The 25782-nt window shown below is 37.3% G+C and overlaps 1 protein-coding gene across 5 annotated transcripts in view; it reads right to left on the bottom strand.

Moving 5' to 3' along the window:
- METTL15 (methyltransferase 15, mitochondrial 12S rRNA N4-cytidine) overlaps positions 1 to 25782 on the bottom strand; it is a 77097-nt gene that overhangs the window by 49546 nt on the left and 1769 nt on the right. The window lies entirely within an intron of this gene.

Raw genomic sequence — 25782 nt, forward strand, 5'->3', positions numbered from 1 at the left:
AGTAATAACCTAGAATCACAGAACTTTCCTGTGAGAGAAAGGAAATATGGCCCTAAACCCTCCTGCAACAGCTGAGAACACAGCTCCAGCACCTCACCATTCATGTTTCACCTTCCAGAAGAGTTACAAAGAGCAACAATTACGAAATTAGCATATTTTCAGTTTTAGCAATGAACTTAGTATATTTTCAAGAAACTTGCAGAACATATTTTTCCATTTTGAAAATGGAACTTTTTCCACTTTTTACAGGATTGAAAAAAAAACCCAACCAGAATACTGATTTATTTAAGATATACTAGAAAGAAAAAGCTGAAGAATAGGTAGCCAGCATCCAAGCTCTGCTGCCTAACATTTTAGCTCACTAGAAGAACAGGAAACACCTGGAAATCTCTGCCTGAAGAAAGGAAAATAAAATGGAGGCTCTTTCATGCAATTGACATTCATGCAAATGTCAAAGAAACAATATTTTTTCTTGGAGTGTTATTATAATACTGAATACTCTAACAAAAGTAAGTACACAAAAAGGAATGGTTGCATGATGAGAGAAATAGGTTCTGTAGTATTTCTGCAATATTAAATCCACTTGTATTCTGAGCCAATCAAAGCTAGATCACAGTGCTTCTCTCTGTTTTTACAAATCTTTCTCAGTGGGATGACAAGCCAACATCTTTCACAGTAATAAATGTTTCACACTTGAAATGAGAGCTAGTGTTTGCTTCAAAATGCAAAGAAGGTCAAAATACTAGGATGTTTGTTAAGGCTAACGATAAATATTTATTACTGCATTGCCAGTCACTGCTGGTCTGTATCAAAGTATTTATTCTTATTTTATTTGTATCTATTCCACCTCTTTGTGGAAAAAAAATCCTGAGAACAGAAACGCAATATAAACAAAATAATCAACACATTGCAAGATGCTTTCTGCTACTTCATTCTTCTGGTGTTCCTACGATGAGTCATGTTCTCTAAACTTGCTGCCTGAATTTCCTTGTTATTCACAACAGAAATTGTTCATTGTCACAACACAACTTGTTTTCCACTCTGCTTCATTTTTCAAATATCAACTCTGAGTGCAATAAAAGACATCTGACCTCTTGTTCAAACACCTTGGGTTTTCTACAGCTTACTATTTTAAGGCACTCAACTATTTAATATACACTAAGCAGAACAAGCTGAATTCAAGTAGGGAGCAGTGACAACAAATTCTGTAGGAACTTTTTCTAGCAGTGATTTTTTTCCCAAGAAATAGTTGATCTGCTTTATCCTTTTATTACCACCTCTTTCACAACTAATCACTGCAAAGGTATGAATAGAGACATTTTAAAAATAGCTACTGTTGTGTTTCTTGAATAAAGTACACAGACTATTGTCTGGGCACATATTTAAAGTCCACTGTGAGAAAAGGCAATCTCTTCTCAGTCACTCAGGATTTTATTTTCCTTCTGCAAGGCTCAAAAGTGAGAATTAATGTTTAGTGTTGGCCTTTGTCAAAACCAACCTCACTGAACCTATAGTTTCAATAAGCACAGAGAGAAAATTAATCTGAAGGACAAATGAAATCTACAGTCTTTTCCTTCTAAGAGTAAAGGGAAAACACATCCAAACTTCAACATATTTTCTTTCAATTTCAAGACCAATTTCAGCTTCAGTGGATGAGCAAAGATTTTTCATCCTAAAGTGCATCTGGTCTATATGGCAGAAGACAGGAACAAAAGTTCTGTTGCTTTGAAGTCCATAATATTTACCCAAATTGAGTTACTAACATTTCGTTCAGGCCTTTTGAACAGCTACCCTGGCATTCTTTGAGACAAACTCTAGGAACTGAAAAATATTATTATTTTATTTTTAAACACTATTTGTAATGCACAAGGAGATTATACATATAGAGAGTTCTGTTCAGTACATGCCTACCAAAAACCACCAAAATCATCCTGTTCACAACTCTAAGTACCATGTAATGATACAATCACATGGTGTACAATGAAAATTAACTCAGGCTGCAGGAGCTGGACCACCAAGTACCACGGAGCTCTGGAACTCATTTCAGCCAATGCCTTGATGTGATAATGAAGGTGATGGTTCCACAGGATAGCAGAAATGGGTGTTCATATCCCCAAAAATGCCTTGATCTGAAAGGACCAGGGGGGCCCCAGAGGAGCAGCTGTGGGGTCCTTATGGCCACCAAGCCAAGCAGGTTTGTTGCAGGGGCCAGCACGCTGAATTTCTGAGCCCTGGGACAAAGGCATGCAGGTCCAATAAGATGAATACAATGAATATTGAATTCAGTATGATGAATATTAACTCCTCTGCTCAGGGTGGGCTGAAGGCTCATTTAAATGGCCATGCAGTGCAGGATGTGGGTAGGAGGATGCAAGGTGCTCAAGGGGGAGTAGCTGGCAGGTGGGTTGGGGAAGGCTGCACCTTCCCAATCCCTCAGCCAGCAGGGAAAGGGGATGGCAGCATGCTCAGGATAAAAGGAGGCTGCATCCCCCAAAAACTTAAGAGACACCCCTCAGGGTGATGGTCTAGTGGACTCTTGCTTTAGTCAAATAAATTCAGTTCTTGCAGGCCTCTTCTGTGGGCATTGCCCTTTTACAAGGTGATTTTCCACACACACATAAGCCAGTAAAGCTGTTTCTGGGACCAGCGTGCTTGAAAGCATTCTCACACTACCAAAAACAGATACCTGCTACAGAAGATGCTTTTTAATTAACAGAAAATATATTCTCAGTGGATGTTATGCTCTAATGCAGATGCTTTCACATAAAAAATTAATGGAAGGAAAAAAAAAATCTATTTCAAAAGTATTTTAAAAGAAAGAAAAAGTGTCAGGTTTATATCTTTTAACCTGAGTATCCGATCTAAACTTCGTTTGCTGCTGAAATTGTTCACCAACAAAATAAACACTACATTTGTCCCACCCTCTTTCTCCAGGTCACCTCCAAGGCATACATAACTCAAGCCTACAATCAAGATTTCCACAAACTGATTAACTGATAATTTGATTCTGAATCAACTCATGTCAGCACTGATAATGCCCTGGAGCTCCCTGATGTCACAAACACATTAAAAGTATTGTTTAGATACGCTAAAAACAGTAATTGAAGAGGCAAGTTTTTTACATTAAAGAAAAAATAATTATCCTAAACACCATGTATTCAACATTTGCATTTCTTACAGCACTGCATATAATTCTGTCCATGATTTCCCATTAAATCACACAGTCACCATTTCATCATTTCATCTTCTTTCCTACCCAGACTGTGAGCTGTTTCTAAGAAATCTTACTATCAGTTTTTGCAAAGTATTGCAAAACATGCGAGTCAAAAATTATTATGTGAGATATATGCAGAAAAATCTTCTGCAGCTCATCACTTTTGATGCCACATGTCTTGGAGCCGTTTGGACAGATAATGACCAAATAGACAAGAAAAAAAAAAAATAATTAGGACTATCTTAACACATCTCCTGAACAACAAGTCTAGAAAATTATAAGAACTAACAGGAAGGTAAATTTTAATTGTGTAATAATTTTAAGGGCATTTTTAAGGTATAGCTTTGTCAGAGATAAAGAGGAAATCATTCCAGATCTCCTTAAATAGAATCTATTTCAGGCATCATTTTGCATTTTAAGTTGCTAACAATTATTTCTGAACAACCTATGGATGCAGCAAATAAAAGAACAAAGCACAAAAGGAACTTTGAACCACTCCCCTTAGGTGATTGTGAACGTACTCAGGTACGAATAAAAATAAAAAACAAAAAGCACTTCTTTAAAAACTTAGGAAAATGAACATTTACAAACCCAAAAAAACCCCAAACATATGACCTGCAGTGCCAGTGCAAAGTCACACAGAGGTGAAGTCACTTAGACCAGCTCAGTTACACAGAGAAATCCAACAGGTCAGTGTGGGCTTTGGAACATCTTATTATGGTAACAACAATCCATTTGAAAGAGACTAAGGCAGGTGGGATCACTTTTCCTCTGAAAGACACATGGAGTCTTTTTTCTGTCAACTCAAGTTCATGGCTGGACTCAGCTTACAGCTATGATCAGACCAGCAGGCTTAAAACCCTGCAGTGTGAGGAAACCTCACAAATATTCTCCTGCCAATAACTAAAAAGTATCTTTATTCTAAACAATTATTATAAAAACTAATTATTATTATTTTAATCATTATTATTATTTATTCTAACAATGCTCAATTTATTTTGAGTGTAACAGAGTAATAAAATAAAACCCCAACCAATAAAAAAAAAAATCACAAGCAAACACACAAAAAAAACCCCCAAGCAACAGCCATGGGCATGCCCAGAAGAATACAATCTCCTTGACATATTATGTATTTTTACTGTTCATCTTGGGCTGAAGTGTAAATCCAAGATCATAAGTTGCACAAAGTTACCAATGCAACTGTACTATGAATCGAAGTTGCTCTTAAGAGTAATTAGCCCTCAACATCAAAAAATCTACTCATCCAAACATTTTAAACACTTTTCTCTTAGTAATATTAGTTCACTTAACATTCCCTACTGATTAAGTAATGGCTATTAAAAAAAAAAAACAACAACAAAAAAAACAAACAAAAAACCCCCACAAAACAAAAAACCTCAACAGATTTTCAAATACATTTCAAACACATTACTCTTCTCCAAGAGAAAGTAAAAAGGCAGTCATTTGGGAATAATTTCCAATTTGGTTTCAACATCATTCATGCAATAAGTTTGCTAACTGTTTTTCCAGAAACCAACTCAGCGAATTCTCTTCTTTCTCTACTTATTTTCCTTCTTTGTAACTCATGTAAGAAAATGTTAAAAAAAGGCTTCTGAATTTCCAAAGCTGAATCCAAAGCTGAAAGTTTTCATTATACCTGCAGAAATGGGACTTGTCAAATTTTTGGAAACATTAGCCCCCAAACAGCGTGAAACATGTCATGTTTTCTTTGAGGTAAGCAACAGAAGTCCCTTCTCATAAAAAAGTCATCATGGAATTGACATCTTTCTCATAGGATGAACTCAGAAAAGGCAACAATGTTTTTCCTTGGCAAGATCAAATATAAAATGGAAAGGGAAGAAGAGACACTGCTACCAAGAATGCAGGTTACATTAGTCCTCTGTTCAAAAAATTAATAGAATATCTTCGGACCATGGTAGAATTCAGCCATCTATTTGTGAAATACCAAAAAATATTTTCAAAGGCTTTACTTTTTTATTTTACATTTAAATATCTCAAAATAATTTACAACTTTAAAAAAACCATTTTTGCAATTTTATATTTTACAGCAATTGCTTACCATATTGTAAAAAAAAAACCCTGTAACCTTACTGATAAAGTAACTAACTGTAGCTGAACACAATCATACTCTAAAACAAGCAGCAGCACATCTCAGTTTTCAGTATTTTGAAATGTAGTGCTACTAAACTTCATCCAACAGGAAAGATTTCATGACCTCCTCTCCAGTGTAACTGGAGATACTAATATTCTCATCCAGCATGCAGATACTATGCACTAATACATAATTAAAGAACAGGCAGTTAGTGGTTTATATTTATGTGAGATCAGTTTTACAAAAAGGAACATACTTCAGACTCACAGGCAATTAAAACCAGATTAATTTCCTGCCACAAACATGAGTTCAAGCTCCTAATGAGAACAGCATGACTTGTAATGTACTTTTGTACCCTTTATTACATTAATACAGCAATCAAAACAAAAACTGTCAATCACCCCTGACAAAAATACTGAGCATAGAAACCTTGTAGAACTATGCAGCTTTCATATAATCTATTGATTAGAGAAGTAATCTATTGATTACTTGGCCCTTCAGAGCATGAAATCAAAGACCAGAAATACCCAGCCTCTTGTGGAAACTGCCCAGGTGGTTCAATAGCAGCATAAGAAGTCTTAGCAGCAGGCAATTATAGTAATAAAATATCTTTAAAGTGTTGATCTAAGCCAGTGGAAAAGTGGCATGCACAACCTGCCACCTGAACCTGGGTCCCTTTACTTTCATTTTAAGACAAAAACATTCTCAGTTCCACCAGCTGTGTACGTAAATCTAGAATGCCACGGTGGCAATCCCAGAAGGCAATGGCATGACTAAATCCCACACAAGTCTGGAGCGGGGTTTTATTTTTTTATAAACCAAGATGTTCAGCTGTGAGTTACAAAAAGAACAAACAAGCAGATTAAAAACATAATAAATCACACTTTAGACTGAAGCTGTTGAACTAATTGGTTGCATTTCAGTGTGACAGGAGAGATGCTATCAGAAGGCAGAAGCTGGGCAGAGGCAGCATACCAAACTTCACTTTCTGCTAACACTGTTTGCCAACAAAGCACTGCCTGTGGCAGCATGCTGCACAAGGAGGAGCTGCTTTGGCTCATCTGTGAGCTCTCAGTGGCTGAAAGAAGAATTACATCTAATTACACAGATTAGATATAGACAATTTTTAATCAGCTGGTTCTACCACAGCAGTGCTTGAAAACACAACAAACGGGCCCATTGACACTTAACATTCGACTGTAAAAAGCTGCTTTAAAAATCCCTACAAGCACACAGAAAACAGCTTTCACCACAAGAAGAGTATACATACTGTAAACTTGCTTGCTCACCTGTTGTCCTGTTCTTTTGAGAGTTTTAAAGTTCCTTTAAAAGTTTTTATGCCTTCTGATATTTACATATTTTAATTGAGTTTTCTCACGCATGTTCATGTAAATAATGATTATTTTGCATTCTTCTTTGTGAGTGGAGAGAATTGATGGACTGTTGGTTTGACCAGTGTGGTTGGAGAGGTGGCAGTCTCGCCCTCCAATCCACTGCCACTTTTGCTATTGTATATATGCCGGAGTTAGAAAATAAAGTTGGCTTTTTTGAGGTTTTTTTCTTTCCTTTTACAGCTAGCCTGCTTCTGTGAGCTATTTTGTGTCACAGTGTGACATTGCCCTTTGTCTGTTAGTTATTGTCTGCAAACAAGTTGTTTTGCTCAGTTTTTATGGTGATGCTTGTATGCCATAATCTCTTATTAGAAGCCAAAGGAATTACCATTAGCAAAACTAACTTGCTTTATGATCTGCATACACATAGAATACAGTTCCCTTCAAACAAACCTATTATCTAAATCAAGATCAAACAAATGAATGTGACAGAATAGGGAAGACCATACAGATAACAGTACCAATTCCATGTAATTACAGATAAGCAGCATCTCCCTCAGCACAAAGCAATTAAACATGTTTATTCAGCTATCTTGGAATCAACATGCACAGCTAGATGGGTCTGTGAGTTTCGTAACTGTTAGCTTTACCCTGTGTTTTCATCCAAAAGCCAGTTGCACAAGAAAAGAAAAATTAAAAAGCAGTTACAATTTTAAATAATCTCTTTGACAAGCAGAACCTGAGCCACCATGTGTGCTCTAATCCATGTAAGACTTTTAACGGCTCAAACAGGACACAGGATTGAAAGAAAGTTTATCTTAGTGATAGACATTTTTTCCTACTGAACTTCTCATAATTTCTTTGGCTATTAAGCTTATTTTAAGAGGAGAGCATTCTTCTGCTTTGAATCCATACAGCATCCTCACCCAGGAGGATGCACTCTGCCCAAACAAACAACACACAAGAGGTGCTGCTGAGCCATCTGAATTGTCTACAACCTTCTTCCCATGAGGGGAATCACTCAAGAATAGTCATGTCTACTCTCAATACCACAAGTACGTAATCATCCTAAACATCACTGTATGGAAAAGTTAAATGCCTTAATGCAAACCCTAGCACCATTATTTCTTTTCTGCCCATGGTGGATCATTCACTATCTTGCAGATGTTATTCAGCAGCAAATAATAAAATTACAACACACTAGAGTTACAGAGGAGGGCAACAGCACAACCCACCAATAGCTCAGAAAATGTGCCAAAATTCACAAAAAAAAAAAAAAGGCAAAGTCAAGTACTACAGATAAAAGAGAGGAGGGGCAGGCAGGTCACAAAAATCATCCAAATGCAGCTGGACAAATCTGAAGGCAAATTAAAACTGTAAATAAAAGTTCATTGAACAAAAACCAACCAAATCCTAACAGATCAGTTTAAGCTTTCCTAAAAGCAACATACAATACAATCATGTTTTCCGTCATGACCCACAATTCATACATGAAACTTATTTTCCGTAAAAATATACCTTATCCACTCTTCCTGGCGGTATTTTATATACATATTTTTATCCACATACATATCACAGAGGAATGGAATTCTGTCCACAAGAATCTGAAGTGTTTGCTTCACTGAGTCTACTTGGACAAACTCTTACATTACTGAGACTTAAGCTGACCCTGTTATTCAGCATTTTCTCTTACAAGCATTTCGGAAAAAGAAAATTACTGTGTAAGACTCTTGATTTCCATTTAAAAAAACCTACTTCAAGAACAGAAGGTTTTTTCCCAATCCCATTCTGCTCCCTAAAAAAAGCTGAAGTACAAATTTAACAACAGAAAATAGTTTGAAGGTTAATTTAAATATGATACCTGCACTACAGACATTTTCTCCAGAAACCATTACATAACATTTTATTCAAAAATTGGCATAAAGACCAGAGGACTGGTTTCCTGGTGCTACATTCCAGTTGTCCACATGTAAAATGAAACAAACCAGAGGATATCAGGTATGAAAATTGGATCAAGTGGCACTGCCAGCATTCTTTCCAGGATGGGAGGGAATCTTATCAGTGTCACATGCACATCTACACCACGAAGAATTGTTACTGGCAATTCTTCCAAAGAGGTCACATCCCACTACCAAAAATTCTCTATCCCTTATCACCCCAGACTCTGGAAATTATTTTTGACAGCATCAGTGATCACAAATTTTATTCTCAAGGATCAGCATAAAAACAGAAGAGAGAAAATTTCACCCTACTCTATCCAACAAACACTGTACTTCTGCAAAAAGAAGTAACATGACAGATTATGAACCTACAAAGATCCTCTACAAAATCCAAGTGATTTCATAGAGCTTCTGGTGAAGAAACTAGGGAAATTAACTAATTTTGAAACTTGTATAAGAGCAAAGACTGCAGAAGTCCATGCTACAGGTACACAGAAAAGATGCCTCACTTTGACAAGGAGACAGCACTCACACAGCATTGCAAAATTAAATATCATGTGTGGAACAGACCAGTAAGTGCCTTAACCAACAGATAAGCACAAACACATTCTCCAATTAACGTGGTCAAGAGGCAGTGCCTGAGGGAAGGGCAGGGGAGCAGCACTGCACACACATCCTAAACACCTGCATTGCCCTTGCTGTCACCAGGTCATGAACTGATATTCCACAGCACAGCAATCCTGACTCCTCTCCCTGCTTGGACAAGGAGCACTGTGGTGGGCACAGAGTGCAAGAATGGAAAGATACACAGGGTCAGGGGCCATGGCCACAAGAACACACCAAGCAACACAGTGAGCTTGTTTCCAGCCTGCTCTGGGCAGATCTGTTGTCACCTCAACCCTTCATGCCCCACACCAAGTAAGGCTGTTGTGGTTTAGGAATGGTACTCCCATGTTCAGCACCCACACCGAGATTCCCCAAATCACAGCTCGCTCCCTCTTCCCCTCTCCTCTGCATCAGGATGGGATTGAGAACTGAGGACACACGAGGGAAAGAGGAACTGAGAACTGAAGGCCCAAGAGGGAAAGACCACTGGTCAAGGTAAGAACAATTGACTGGAAACAGCAACGATATAAGAAAACAAACATTAACGGCAACAATATTAACAACAATATTAATTTATACCTTTTATTAATAACAAAAGCCATAAGAAAAAAATTATTTACATGGACAAACATCCCTGATAACAAAGAATAGCAGACAGCTCCATCCAACACACTTTCTCAACCCAAACCTTCTTCCGAGGAGAGAGCGAGTCCCTTCTGCCTCCTCCCAACAGTGACTTGAGGTGCTATAGAATAACCTCCATGTTTCATGCTTCTTCCAGGCTACTGCAGAAATTCACCCTGCTCTGGCCACAACCAGGGCAATATTTTAAATTTAGCTTGATATATGGTAACTAGCTCTACAGGTAGCTGTTAGCTCTTGCTGCTAAAAAGACAGCATGGGTACACACTACTTATAGGTAATAATCAGATCATTATACAACATTTAATATCTGCTTAAAAATAATGTTGTCTTTGTTTGTGATAACTTGGCCCTTACATTCCACTCTTTTGCTTTCAGCATGTATGTATTTTAACATACTACTAAAATAGAAAACCAGCAACCTGACTTGCTGAGCAAAAATAAGGACATTCCTAAACTGTATAGGAAGATACTTTACAGAACTACAAAAACCACAAGACTAAGAATATGCTTCCAAGTGTATTTACTGTACCATTTGCTAAATTATTTTAACTATTACAGTCTTTAAAACTATTCTAAAGTTTGTACCTTAATTGTTTCATGTAGGTGTTAAAATTTATCTTCCGGATTTTCCAAAAGCCAGCTCCATCAGGTTCTGAGCATTTATTTGTGCCCACTCACAGACAGGTCAACAAGACAATTTTTTGTAAACTTTGCTGAAATGAAGTCTTGAGTCTCTAATTATTCTCTCTACCAGCAGATAAAAGACTTCCAAGACTGGTGCTACTGATGCCATTTAGTGATTTTAATTTTTTCCTTTCCTGCCTAGAAAAGCAAACTAATCCACTAGAAATTTTGTGCAACATTTGTAAAAGCAATCCATCTATCAAAGCAAGGCAAATCCATGGGTTGTGACATGCAATATGTCCATGTACACAGAAGACAACCCCATTCATTTGCTTGTGTTATGAAGAAAGCCTTGTCCCACACAATTCAAAAAGCATGATTTATTAATTACTGTATGTAAACAGTCCTGAAAAGTTCCTCTACCTAAAGCAAATGACAATCCACTACTGGTGAGATTTTCCAGACTTTTGTACCGAGATACAAAAATCTCATTAACAGATAAGCAATCTTGTTTATCTTCAGTACTCCAACTTAGACTGATTCTGCCAAGACATAACCTAATCCAAAGGATTTTGAAGTGCTAAAACCCAAAAAATCTATGGTGTGTGAGAAATGGGATGAGAACAAATAGAGAACTATCACCATTTTTAACTCTATAGCCAGGATTACATGAGTAATATTTTACACAGTAATCAACTTTATCACCAAAACTACTGCTGTAGCTTGAACTGCTGAACAAACCACAACACAACAGTTCCCAAATTACTAAGTTTAAAATCCAAGCTACAACTTTCCATCACAGACATATTTTCTTAAATCTCAAGCACAGAGCAAGGAAAAAAAGCCTTCTATTTCAGCTAAACTTTTCTGATTTTACCTAGAAACAGAATACTTCCAAGTAGAGCTTTATTCTCCTCAGTGACTGTAAGGCAAGTGAATACTTTGCTTTAAACCTTTACTGCTTTCTTTCAAAATGAAAAAGATGCTTTGAAATATGCTGCATTTTATGCTTCAAGAACTAAGTCTATTGCTAGTCTCTAGGACAAATTATTTTAGTGGCCATATTCAAAACATTTAGGCATCTTCACAACTGATGAACTAGAACAAATACCTACATGACAGAGCTAGTTTTTAAAATTTAGATAACATGCAAAACCAAAAAGAAACACTTTTAATAGAGAATAAAAGCAAATTGGGGAAACATAAAAAGCTGTTAGAAAAAGAGCAAAACCAGATAAAACCAAGCTAAAGACAACAAAGGAAAAATGCATGAAGGAGGAAGTCCTTTAGAAAGGAAGGAGGCTGGAAAAGAACTGCACCAGTAAGCCTCACACTCCTAAGAGAAAGTTGGTATGAGGGAAATCTACAGTCCAGAAAAACAATAAAATCATATTCAAAGAACAAATTTCAGAGCCAGCTGATCATTTCAGGAGAGAACAGAACACCTTCCATCACTGCTGCTTTATATGAAACCAGGCTTAGATGAGGACAAGAAAATAGGAAATGTGGAATAGAATTCCCTTAGGACACATCTCTCTGGTCCAATAAAACATCCAAAGGCTCCAGCAGTTTTCTGTGGAGGACTATTAAAATTGTTTTTATACAGCTGCAGCAGATGGTATGATTCACTTATCTCAAAATAAAAGAGCTCAGGGAACTTTATGATATTATTAAGCATCAAGTTAGAACAAATAAAAAAGTGCCTTTCATGCAAATATTGAAACCATGAATAACACAGGGAGAAGTCTAGTATTTAACACACTTTTTAGGGAGATAGAACTTGATGAAACACTGTGCCAGTGACTGTCACAGCACATGTCACAGTCGAGAGGGCCATGATGCACGGAGTATCATCATACAATGGCAGAAAGCTTCAACCAGACAGAATAACACCAGATGACTTAGAAAGGTTCAACCCATAAAAATAACACCATACCTTTTCAGAAGGCTTCAGGCATCTGCCCATACAGAATAACACCATGGCACTTGAGAAAGCTGCAGGCTCTGCTCCCCTTGTCCTTCAGCCCAGCCTTTCATCCCCTCCTGTTGATGCACTGCCCCTGTGTGCCTCTGGGCCCTGTGTGGTTGCCCAGCACACCTGGGCACTCCCTGGCTCCTTACCTGCAATTTTAGTCACCTGTCCTGCACAGCTGCACCCACTGGGGGTGAGGCTCCGTGTGCCTACAAATGGAATTGTACAAACACAACCCCAAACATTCCCCCCGCAAGAACGTCCTCACTTACTGTTGTCAGGTGAAGGTACTACAAGGTAGAAAATAATTCTCTATTCTCTCCTTTCCCTTTCTTTCAGGCTTCCATTAGCACCTGCAGCAATGGAATTTTCAAGTGCCAGGGACTGGACACCTGGCCAGGTACACTCCTGATGTGAACTAGTGCTGTGGCACTGATGCTCTTGTGACTCAGGAGTGTCCTCCGAGCTAAAGAGCTTCAGTGGGAAGAAAAACAGTTAAAAGAGAAAAAGAATATACCATCAAACAATCTTCTACCTCCTCCAGTGTCTAAAAAGGCATTTGTTCACCATCCCAGATTCAGTATTCATCACATATGGAAGTAGTACAGACCTTTCTTATAGTTCAAAATTAATGTCTCAGTAGTTTTCAGAAATAAGAAACTGAGCTGCAACCATCCATTCATGTTCTCACTCCTCTGTTCTCAGTGGGAACAAGCAGGAGTCCTGCACAAAGCTGTTTTCTCTATTAATGCAAATTATAAAAAAAACCCTAAAAAATCAAAACTTGCTTTTCTCCCAGTGTTTATAGGTTGTGTTATTTTCCGTAATGAAAGAGACAGCTTCAAGACATGTCCTGTTGCCCCATGTCCTCCATACAGCCCTTTGCCTCAAGCTGCATGATGGTAAAAAAAACTCAAAAGGAACTGAAGAACAGGAGAAATAAAGGCTCCAATGCTATTGGAAAACACTAATTACCTGGGGATGGTGGGCACACACGTGGACCAAAAAAAGCCATTTATTATTATATAATTTATTATAAACCAGGGCACAAAACAAGATGAACATCAGGCACTAAAACTACCAAAACTGAGAACATAATCTGCAAGACAACACAAAAACATAAATTTATTTTTAAGTTTGATTTTGAAAAGGTTTTGAATGATGCTTTAAAGAGTTTAGGAATAGTGAAAAAACATGAATCAGCACTAATAGGACAGCTCTTAATGACGAAAACTTTAAAAAGTCCTCAAAGGACTCTAAACATCTGTAAATGCACAGGCATGGTAAAAAGCATAATTACTGAGTATGTGATCCAACAGAGTGAAAAAATTCAAACTGAGTACTATAAAAATCAGAGAGGCTAGTAAAAGATAATGGCAACCGCAGGTGTATTCAACAGAAACGACATCTTAAACCACACAAATTTCAACAGAAAAAAAACAATTAATCTATGTTGCTAGAAACAAAATACTTCAGCGGGATGTCAGTCAGTAACACAGAGCTGACAACTGCACTTTAATTACATTTGAGTCTGTTACCAATTAGTTAGTCTACAGCACTACAGGCTTCATGCTATGACTCAGTGCACTGACTCATTCAGGAAAACTTTTCCTACCCAGGCACCCACAAGGATGCAAGATCAAAAGGAAAGCAGTTACATTGACCTTCTTAGCAAAAGTCTTGTTTTAAATTTAGATGACCAAAAGTGGATACTGACACAACTGCTCAAGAAGGCTTTTTGAAGGGGAGACTTTGAGGAGCACTGTTTAAACTCCATTGCAGATAAACACCTCAAAAAATCAAAAGTACAAATAATGCTTTGTACAGTTTGAAGCTCAAGAAGTACATTTTAATTTTTTTTTTACAAGCTGCTCAAATAGCATTATTTATATTAATAAAAATATCTACCAACAAAAAAAAACCCTCCTGTTTCCTATCACTGAAGAGTCCTGGCTGATTTGAACAACTGAAGGCTGAAATTTTTTCTGTGTCAGAAGTAATGTCACCAGCTGATGGAAAGGAGTGGGGAAAAGTGACAAAATGTCTTCAGCCATATCTTTGTTTCGGGAAAAAAATACCTTTGGTAGATTTTTGAATTAAAACAAATCTACCATTGCACTAAGCAATGGGATTTTCAAGTTTGGCAGTGAAAACAACAGGAAGATAATCCTGGGTGAAAGATTCTTCTAGTGCCATTCTCCAAAAACATGTTAAGATTTCCAAGTAAGACTTCTGTGCCAGTTCTTCTTGAATGCTCAGGCTATGATGCCAAAGTTGCAAGTGCAGGATCCTGGAAAAGGAAAGCTGTGTTAATTGTTCTCATGTTCTCACCTTCTGCTCTGACAGAACTTAAGAGTTTTATTGTAGGCCTGGAGGAAATGAGAGGAACAGGTAAGGTTCTTGAGGGTTAAAATGAGCATGAATGTTGCAGTTAAGGAATATTTTTAAATTAAAGCACGTTTTCTCCAGAACCGTACCAGAATCTACAAATCTCAGTATTTAACATGAGTTTTTAGCAGCTGAAAAAGCCAATCCATTAGACTACCAAGCTGCACAAGATGTTAAGTGGTAGGTGTAAGGAGTAATTGGGCATTATTTTCTCATGTGTTTTCCCTCTTGTAGTTAATTTCTCTCAGCACAGGTGTTTACTGTGTACTTCCACAAGCCAATTAAACGTAGCAACATGGCCCAGAAAAGTGAAACAGAAGGAAAAGCTGCATTTTTTTTCTGAGGTGTTAGTGTGTTTAGCTGAGGTGCAGAAGTCAGGGACAGGAGCTTAGGGAGGTGGTGACATGGCAGGAGCAGGGACGCTGGACCTGTCCCCGTCAGTGGCATCACAACACTCCACTGCCTTCGTGCTCAGCTTGGCTCCTCCAGCAAACCCTCAGGAACAAATCCATCACCTCCATCCCAGTTTTCTTTCCCAAAGTGAAGTAACACTGCAAATGGCAGTATCCAAGCCAGTAATTGAGGAATGCACTCAGCTGGCAGAGGGACACTGGAACTTTGGCCACACAGCCCCTGTGACTCTCAAGAGGTCACCACACCAAGAGGCAGGTCATCCTGTTCCTCACTTTTCTGTCTGTAACACTCAGACTCTGGATCTGCTTCCCAGACACCCTGTGACCTCCACAGCTGCATGTGGATGCCTCTCCAGTGTGCTGCAAAGCTCTACACCAAAATGCTAACCCCTTGGAAAAACCTGGACAAGAGGCACTTCTACTCAGGCATCCACAGGAGAATTTCAGCATTGCTGCTTCTAATTCTGCCATGTAGAAGCAATACTACTGTGCTACTTTATAACAGAGCTGTAAACATAAATCCTGTGTAATGAATTTGAATTAATGAGTCTATAAAGATAATCTGTCTATGATTCAAAGGTTGTAGGGATATAATTCAAGAGACAAAAGTCTAAATTTAAAGCAGAGTTTGAACAGTAAACAGCATATGAGACATGTCCATGAACAAAACATCAGGTTTATTTCCCCAGCACTATGTGGCTCTATCTACCTGAACAGGCCAGTGGAAGGAGATTCTCAAAGGACAGAATCAACATTTTGTCTGGGCCCCTGCACAAAGGCCAGCAGCTTTTACTCCAGATCATTTCCAAGGTCTTCTTTTTTTAGTATCATCCCTAGATTACAGTTTGCTTATAAAGTCAATGCCAGCAGAGGTCAGCATCCAATCCTGCTGAACAATTACCCATGTAAAAAATTCTTCATCAAAAAAGAGAAGTCCTTTCTCTTCAAACAAAATATACACTATGTATGCTCACTCCTGAACTCAAAACAGCAATATTGCTGGTTTTAAATAATGGCATCTATCAAACCTTAAACTATTTAATCATGTTTCTAGAACTATTCTAAATCTAGAACTACTTTTGCTAAGGCAAAAATACTGATTAGAAGATTTAGCAATTGGAGATCTCCTTTTCTCCCTCTTAGCATTTCAGCCTCCAGTGGGAGAAAAAGGAGTTTCCTTGAAACACTCTCCCCTTCTGCTCAAAGTCCTCTTTGTTGAATGACCATGACCCATATAAGCAGAAATACCTGCAGGTTCTCAAAGCCATTTAACAAGGTCTTCAGACTAAATTTTGAAAGTCAAGGTCTGCCTACCCCTTATCAAGTCCAAATCACATATCTACAAATTTCCATTGCATTTCTCCATTGTAAGCATTGTTTCTTTGGTTGACTCAAGATGTGACTTAAAATGGCTAAGTATCCTCTGTCCTCCCAATTTATCTCAAAATTATTTACTGCACCACTACATCCCACCTAATGCAAGCAACCATGTAGAGAAAGGTTTATATTTTAATTTTTGCATAACAACCCAAGAATTTGTCCTCAATTCCCATTCAAAAGACAAGAATTAAAACAGCTTACTTGTTTTATATGCCTGACAACAGGAGGGATTTTTAAAATTACATGAAATAAACCAGATTGTGAAAAACCACTGGCATCATGAGACGCGATATATAAGTTGTGAGATAGCAACAAAGACTTGTTCGTAGAGAAATGTAGTTTTAGAGAAATGCTGGAAGAGCTCTACTGTTTTTCTAAGAAACTACACACACTCAAAGTCTCAGAAGAAAACATTATTTAAATATACCTTGCTGCTATTCACACGCAAATAGAAACTATCCTAGAACTAAGAAAATAAGAGGTCAAAGAGACTAAGTTGTTCTTGCATTTTTATACTATTTTATTCATATTTAGTAAGAAGCAATATTTAGGCTTCAGCATGCTAATAACCTTTGCTTTCCCTTATGAGAATTCAAAATATTTTGCAAGTAAGTTCTGTCAAGTAAATCAGACATAGCTGTTTTTAAACTAGAACACTTTGATTTTAATCACCTGCTCAAAATCAGATGGGAAAATAATAGTACAAATACAGTGAATCACACACAGTCCACAGACACCTTGCTATGTTTTACTTGCATCCTGAAAAGTTGCAATTTTTTCATTTGCATTCTGTTGCTTCTGTCAGGACTCTAAAAATGAAAAGTGACTTACTATACAACTCAATGTTCTGATGTCATCTCAACATCAATCAGTAACAAAACACTGCCATGTTGCTACCTAAAATTCCTTATCAATGAAAAGGAATAAAAAAGAAACTTCTGGAAAAACAAAACATCTGCGGCAAGAAGTGGTTAAGGTTACCCTGTGGAGCAAAGCCTCATTGCAGATTTCCCTGCAGTAAACTGGAAAATACTTTAAACCTGTGCAAGGTAAACAAGCTTTATACAAATCTGTAGACCCAGTACCAATAAGATGCTACTGATGACACCACTATGAAAATTGTGTTTTACCTATACAGGCATAATTCCCATCCAAAGCTTGTTCAAGTATACAAGAGCTGAACTTGTCAGTGAAAATATTATAAAGGGATTAAAAGGTATTATGTACGATAACACGGCCTGCCAGAAAATAAGATTTACCAAAAAAGTCAAATTTACAGTTCTGTATTTTTGCTAATGGCAATATATTACACCATAAAACCTGTTTTTTTCTGGCACCTAGGAAAAGGAAACTATCAAATTAAGTATATAGCAAAGAAGAATTTTGGTTGCAAGCAAAAGATATCTCCTATCAGTTCTATACAGTACATGACTTTCACCTATGTAAAAAGTTATCACTTGTAATTTCAAAAAGTAAGGACTGATATGTAAAACATAACTGAACTAATTTTTCTCCACAAGTACTTTTTGACATACTATGAAATGATAAAAAAGTTGTTTACACACAAAGTCTAACAGTCTACATCACCAAGAGAATAGAAATGAACAGTTGGCATTTTGTAGGAAAACAACCTTCTCAGATCACACATTAAGTACAATACAAAATGATTTTCCAGTATTGGCCTATTCAACAATTCAACGTAATGAAACCATTATTTCCCATTTTTCCCATTTATCCCACTGGTACACTAACAGAGGATGCTGCTGGATTATACCAGAGTACAGCTGAAATATCTGTAACATCACTAAGTTTGCCTATCCAAGAATTTCAGGAACTTGCACAATCAATCATCTCTTCATCATTCTGCATAGAGGAGAAAAAGATTGCTGTGAACACATTTTGCAGCACCCATCAGCCATAGCCACTTAGCACCTCAAAATAATTTCCAATGTATCTTCTTCACAAAGGTTCAATTTTCTGATTACAGCTAAATAGGAAACAACATACAAACAAAAATGAAGAGGTTTTTGTATGAAAACATATAAAAAGGCATTTTACCTCTGCTCTGCTTTGTTTTTCACTCCTTACTTATTTTCTAGAGCCCCTTCCCCCTTGCACAAGAGGTAAGAGATGCAAACAAAAACCACCGCCCGCCTATGCCACCTGCTTTTAGAAGCACTGGCAGACCTTGCCTCACTGTGCATTATTTACTTCACTCATTTTCCTAAGAGTAATGTTGTCTGGAATTATATTTAATGACGTTGTGACTCAATCACACCATGATTAACATTTCCATAGGAAATTAAAATTTCAGTGTCTGAATGACTTCAGCTAATCATCAGACTTAACAAGAAAAAACTGACTTCCTCTGTTACCTCACAAGAAACTTCTTTCCTCAATTATAACCAAGGAGCTATTTAAGATGCAATGAAAATTTTACAAAGGCTCAAGTAAAAATCTAATTCTTTATTACTAATGGTTAGCCAATCCCAAAAATCTATGGATGTGTTTTTGATAAGCCTTAGCTGCCAGGTTCCTACAGCAATGTTGACATTAAATAATACCATTTTGATGCAGTCAGCCCGAAACAATATTCATTTATTTCAGGGATATTATTAAAACAGAAGAATTTGTCATTTATTAAAACACAGTTATTAGGAAAGTATTTTCCCAAGATGCTGAGCATCAGCAAACATCACTGGAATGAAGATAACATGCTCAGAAAGCCTGGGGAAAATAAAAAATACTAAAAAAAAAAAAAAAAATCAGACCATGTGTGCATGACACCTGTTTAACCTTCAGATATCTGCTTAAGCAACAAATTCAGTAGCTTAACCTCTTAATCATCTCTTTACCTAGATTAATTCTGTGCAAAACTACTGCCAACTGTATGAAACACAAAATAAGAAAACAAAACCTGCAGATATCTCCCATACTCCACCTGTGATCTTCAATTGTTAGTAATATTTTGTGTGATAAAAAAAAGTCTGCAATTCTGTTTGCAAACTCAAACGCAAATATTTAATAAGCTTAGCCAAAAGGCTGACTAAAGACACACAGTACTAGATGAGGAGGAAATGAGTAGCTACATATATTAATTATCACCCTTTCTGAGAACATAGGCTCACTCAAGTTAAAATTTAAAGGGCTTAGATTACTTTCTGGTGAATTTTATTAGTTTTCCCCAAGAGGTGCAAAGACTAATGCTATCACAACAGCCAAGGAGAACATACACAGCGTCATTCCAAGCTGAGTCACCCCAAAGCACTGAATCTTGCTTTATTATAACACAGCATCTTAGGCAGCCTCCTGAAGCGCTGCCGTTCGTTATGTGCTAGAGCAGTAACAGAAAACGAACCCAGCGTCACCATAAAACCAAACCTGCACATCTGCGGGGCTGCTGGCAGCCCCTGCTCCCTTGCTGATCTCTCTGGATGCAGCAGCTGCAGGCTTTCCTTCCTCTACTGCCACTGAGAAAGATGAAGAACCAAGCTGGTGAGAGGTCTTCTACTTGTGCCTGCTGGTAACATTTCAATATGCCTCCAGAGAGCCATGATGCAGCTTGGAAGATGAGGAGGTCAGGCAGATGGGCAGCAACTACAACCTGAACATTCTTTCCTGTGCAGCTGTAGCCATCAGCTTATTCTTCCTCTCATCCAAATATTCTAGTTCTTTTCTCTCTAAAGACCTAATTCTTGAAGGACAAAAAAAGTAAAATCTGAAGAGACTCCTTCACCACGCCTCATTCGTATCCTGCCATCATTCAGACCCAAACCCATGGATATTTTACACTTCCTGGTACCACAGGCTAATCACTCAGGAGTACCAGCTTCAAAACAGAAAACAGTTATGCAATGCTCTCAAATAAATGGCACATGCTTTCAGTCACCTGTCAATATGGAATTTAAGATCCCTGTACTTTTGGAGGGCCCACTACAGAAGTCAGTAAACAAGCAGACCATTGAAGAGTGTGACCTTCTCTGCCTCCTCAACTGGCAAGCTGTTCATGAATATCACCTCCTGTCCTGTTCTCTTCCCAGTCCCCTTCTGTCCTCTCTCATCTTGGGATGGTACTCACACAGATGCAGCTGCTGTAAAATACAGATAACATTTGCTGGCACTGCACTGTTAAATAACACTCCTTCTACCTTACTACATTTTATTTCACCTGCATGCCACAGCAGAGAGCAATTGGTTTTAAGTCACAGAATGTAAACAAATGTGGTCCGCTTTTCCAAATCTGCATGTATACACTACCATTGTAGAACCAGACAATGTTAGTATTTTAAGTACTTGAAGGACTATCTTATGCATGTCTTAGTCAAAAGTATTTTGAGAATGTTTTCCGTTTTCATGGACTAACTTCAAAACCTAACTTCACTAAAAACATCCCCCTTAAAGTATGATTTTAGCCAATTATTTTGAACAGTGCTATCTGATGAGAATCCATTTAACTAGTTTCCTAGTAGATACATCCAAAAATACTTTGAATATATACACATTCTATTGCATGAACATTTTATTACACACTTCCACACACAGCTGTGATATGAAGCCTGGCTAGCCTTTTCTGTAAATTTACAATATGAGCAGCCAGGACATCAGGCAAGGTAAGAGTGACAGAAAAAATACACAGGAACTACATGATCAACTGAAACAACTCTCAATATGCCCCAGTAACACAGGAAAAATTCCCTAGTAACATGGGAAAAAAGTGTGTTCTGGAATTCTCAGAGTATTTTCAGAATTACTATGTGTTAATTTATTGACTCTCGCAAGTTTCTGTTCCTTCCTTCCTTTTTTACAACAATCACTACAAAGCTCACTGTGCGGCTGACAGAGAAAAATTAGCCATAAAAATTGCATATAGAAAGACATTTTCATCATGCTTTTATAAAAAAAAATAGTTGTATCTACAATAAAGAACATTATGCAATTTGATTGCTTTGTCACCTTACTCATTTTACAAGTCCAGTGAAAAACAGGCTAAAACAATAAAAGCTTTTACTATGTTCATGTGTGTATAGTGCTTTTCCAAAATAAGTATTTTATCATTTACCTCATGATGCAACTAATATTCCCTTCCAAACTTGGTATTTTGGCTGCATTTTACCAAAAAACTTACACAACTTGAGAACCCAGAATTAATTTTTCCAGATCCCTTTTCAATCCCTCTTTACTTTGGGCACCCTGCAGAAAAGTTCAGTTTTGAGAACCTTTAGCACAAACAGGTCATTCCAGTTAGAATTGATTTGCAGATGGCTTTGGAGGTGCTGTGATGAGAACCCTGGTCACCAGCACCACCACGTAACTATTTATACACCACAACACTTGGAAAGCTCTGCCACAGAACAGAAGTCCCCTCTGCAGGGTGCTGTTCAGAGAAAGGTTATTTCTGCCTCCAAGCGTTTCTACTCGGTACAAGGCAGAAAGGGAATACTGATGTATGGACAAGAACACACAGAAACTAAGATAACAATTCCAGAACTGACGCTGCTTTCTCACAGCAGCAGTCTCCCTCAGCTTCCTCCAAGTGTGTTCTACTACCTGACTAACTAGCTCTGTAGAAAAGGAAGGAAACAACCATGCTGCACATCAACATTTAAGAGAAGCAGTAGAACCTCCAGGAGGTGAGAAGCTGTCTTCAAAATTGAACCCCAGAGCTCAAGCAGCACTTCACTCACAATAAAACAATGTCTGGCTGTCAGCAATGTCTTACACTTCCTTCCTGTTATTTTAGAAGTCCGTGCTCACACTTCTGAAAAAGAATTGTGTGATGTTTGGATGTGTGAAAATAGTAACTACCCTGAAAACAAAGCAGTATGTACCTGAAAGAGTGAAAGGAGAGCTCATGGCAAAGCTGCATGCTCTCAGGAAATACTTGTCTCTTTCTAGAAAGCACCACATGATTTCCAAGGAAAAGAAATAACACATGAAATATAACGCATGATTTTCAAGACAAAGACAATACCTCCTTCAATGAATGCTAAATAGCAAAAACAATCTGAATAACATCATGGAGAATCAAAAGGGAAATATCCACAGTGAGTCCTGGCTAACTCTCAAGATGATGTCAGATGAGAACTCTTTGGGGAAAATTAACTGTCTTTTTTTTTTATATACAAATTAACATAATGAGGTAAAAAATCATCTACTATTAATGGCTTCTGATAAACCCCTTAAACACTGGAGAAAATGGGAAGGTCTCATTCATTATTTCTCACCTCAAGTTTGACCACCTACCATTTAATTTACAGATACTAAAAAAAACCCCACCTTCTAGAACTATGATAAACCAAATAATACTAGCAGACCTTATAGTATCTCCATTATCTCCCTTATAGTCTCTTCTAGATCATACTCAACCATAGATAAAATCAATCACATAGAACCATGGATGTCATCAGATTACAGGCTTTCCCATATCATCTGAGTAGGGCATAATATTTGCTTCTCTTCTTATTGGAGTTTAAATATTATATATAGAAGTATTTGTTGGTGCTGGAGCACTACCATTTCCTAGAGCTTCACAACCCAAAAACCTTGAAGATTTTCATAAGAACAGTTAAAATTTCAGAGTTTTATCTTCTGGCATTCACAGAACTCACTGCTATTGAAATTCTTATAATGTTATAGCCACAGTATGTGGAAGAGATCCACATCTCTACTTAAAAAGAAATGTGAGCATTGCAAAGGAAAAAAAAAAATAGGAAAAAGTAGGCTGGAAACTGGGAAAACATGCTTCTGGATGTCCAAACATTGATTCCAAACAGGTTTGGTTCTTTAAGAGAACAGAGAATTGTTAAGACAACTGCAAAAACATTGGTGAGGTATTTGCAAACAACACTCATGGACTGAGAAGATTAAAATGTAATCAATACAGTAAACTTAAAGAGGAAATTACTTATGTGTGGACTTACTGCAACAGACTTTTCATTGAGCAGGGAGGTAGATTGGTGAAATCTAATTTGTAGTCTTTACTTCAAAGACAGGACTACTACAGGGACTTTGCGAAACAAGGCAATAAAAGAAAATTCAAAGATAAATGGAAGTATTATTGCTCCAACTCCTGACAAACTGATTCCCCAAAGGAGACAGTCAACAAGAATATTCAGTGGGAGGGCACTAACATCTTCATCTCCGTGGTGACTCACTCTTAAGTAACATTTCCTTTCATAAGAACCTCTCTAAGTAAAATGAAAATCCCATTCAGTGACCATAACTATAGGGAGAACATCATCTTCCTAATTAGATTTTTTTATATTGGTAGCTCCTTGTCTTAAGACACAAGAAGAAATAGATGCCCAAATCAGCTATTTTATAACAAAGAATATAACTCCATTAAAGCTGAGCAATGGAAATCTTTATGTGCAAGGAGAGAATAGAACAGAAAAACTAAATTCAAGATCAGACCCTTGCCTTTCCTGCCCACAAAACAAAGTGTTCACAGACTTCCTGCCAAGACTATAATCTTAAAAATGTAAATTTATGTAACACTGCCAGTTGACATCCATGTCAGTACAAACTGATTACCACCACTTGTGTGAGTTAGTGACAAACTGTCTCAACCTGTGTTGAGGCTTCCACTCACACCAGGAAAACTCAGCTGACACATTGCATCCTTTTACACACTAGTTATTTTTTCAGGACTTCAGAAAGTGCTGTGAATACATACAGAAAAACAGAAGTGCTGAACAGTTTCCAGTTTCAGTCATGTTGAACAGGTTGGCAGCATTATTAATGCTTCAATTTGAGGTAAACACATTTGGGCTCTCTTATAGCAGTGACCAGTGGTTCACTATGAGCTTAGGAATCTGAAAAAATCCCATCCCAATAACAAGCTATTTTACTAATATTTAAATAAGAAAAAATATTTAAATTAGAAAAAGTTTCAGGGGCAGTAATACTTACTCTCCACAGTTCATAACTTTAACATAATAGTTTCTTTTACAAGTCCTGTTGCCAAGGAAGACTTTCTACATCAACAAACACAGTCTAATGGACACTGACTTCATAAGGCTCTTCTTATCCAAGTAAAAACTTATACAATTGGAAAAAATATTTCACATAGTGTATCACAGTTTATACGCTCACTTAATGTGTGGAAATGTCATCATAGTTTTGACATCAGAATAAAATCTGAACTCAAAGTTCCTTATGTATTTCTCCAATTTAGATATCTTCAACAGTAGAACACATGCCAGAGCAATTTGCATGCTAATGTGCATCAACACTATTTCCATTTTCACTGCTTCTTCAACAACTTAAAATGGTATACAAAGCAACACAACAAGATTTGACTGTAAATTTCTGACCACTGAATACACATCAAACTTGCTATATCACTTTGCCACTGTTGGGTCATACTGTTTTCAAATAAAAGTAAAAACATACAGACTTTGACCTTTCTGCTTCTTTACCTGCTGTTTCATCCATTGTAGTAAAACAACACACTGATAAGCCTAAACTCCTAAGATTCTATGAAGCTAACATGAGCACTAAAATCACAGATGAAAGTATCTGAAATATGTAAGTTCTTAAATAACGGTCATTATTCAAAAAATAATGAATGAATACTTTTCAAATGAATACTGAGACCACACAGAAAAAAACTATTTCCCCGTGTATCATTTTTCTCGAGGACACCTGTAACCATTTACTACCCCAGACACCAAAAGCAAACCACTTACAGTACTATACCCAAACAAGAAGGCTTGAACCAGTTCTCCATGCTAATGGGACTAAGCAAAGTTTAAAACCTACATACTTACTACTCTTACACAAGAGAAAAAGGGCTCTTCACAAACTGATGAGATAACCACACATGAGAACTCCCCTCTCAGTCATTAACATAACCTTAAGAATACACAAGTGCAACTCAGAAAGACAAGCACAAAAACAACACAGTAGCCAAATATGACAGTTTTAATAAATACCACATACCTGAGGATTCAGGCACACACACACACCAGAATTTTATGAGTTTGAATACAGAGTTTTAAATTAAATTTCAAAACAATCGAGGACCTTTGAAAGGTAAAACTGATTGCTTAAGAGAATCCATTTATTCCTCTAAACTAAAGTCATCCCTACTCTCCAGAAATTTTTCTGCTGGACTGCTAATGGATGACAATTGTAATTAATCATTTAACTCAC

The sequence above is a fragment of the Lonchura striata genome, chromosome 5, assembly GCF_050655825.1.
Source record: "Lonchura striata isolate lonStrDom1 chromosome 5, ASM5065582v1, whole genome shotgun sequence".
Lineage (NCBI taxonomy): Eukaryota > Metazoa > Chordata > Aves > Passeriformes > Estrildidae > Lonchura > Lonchura striata.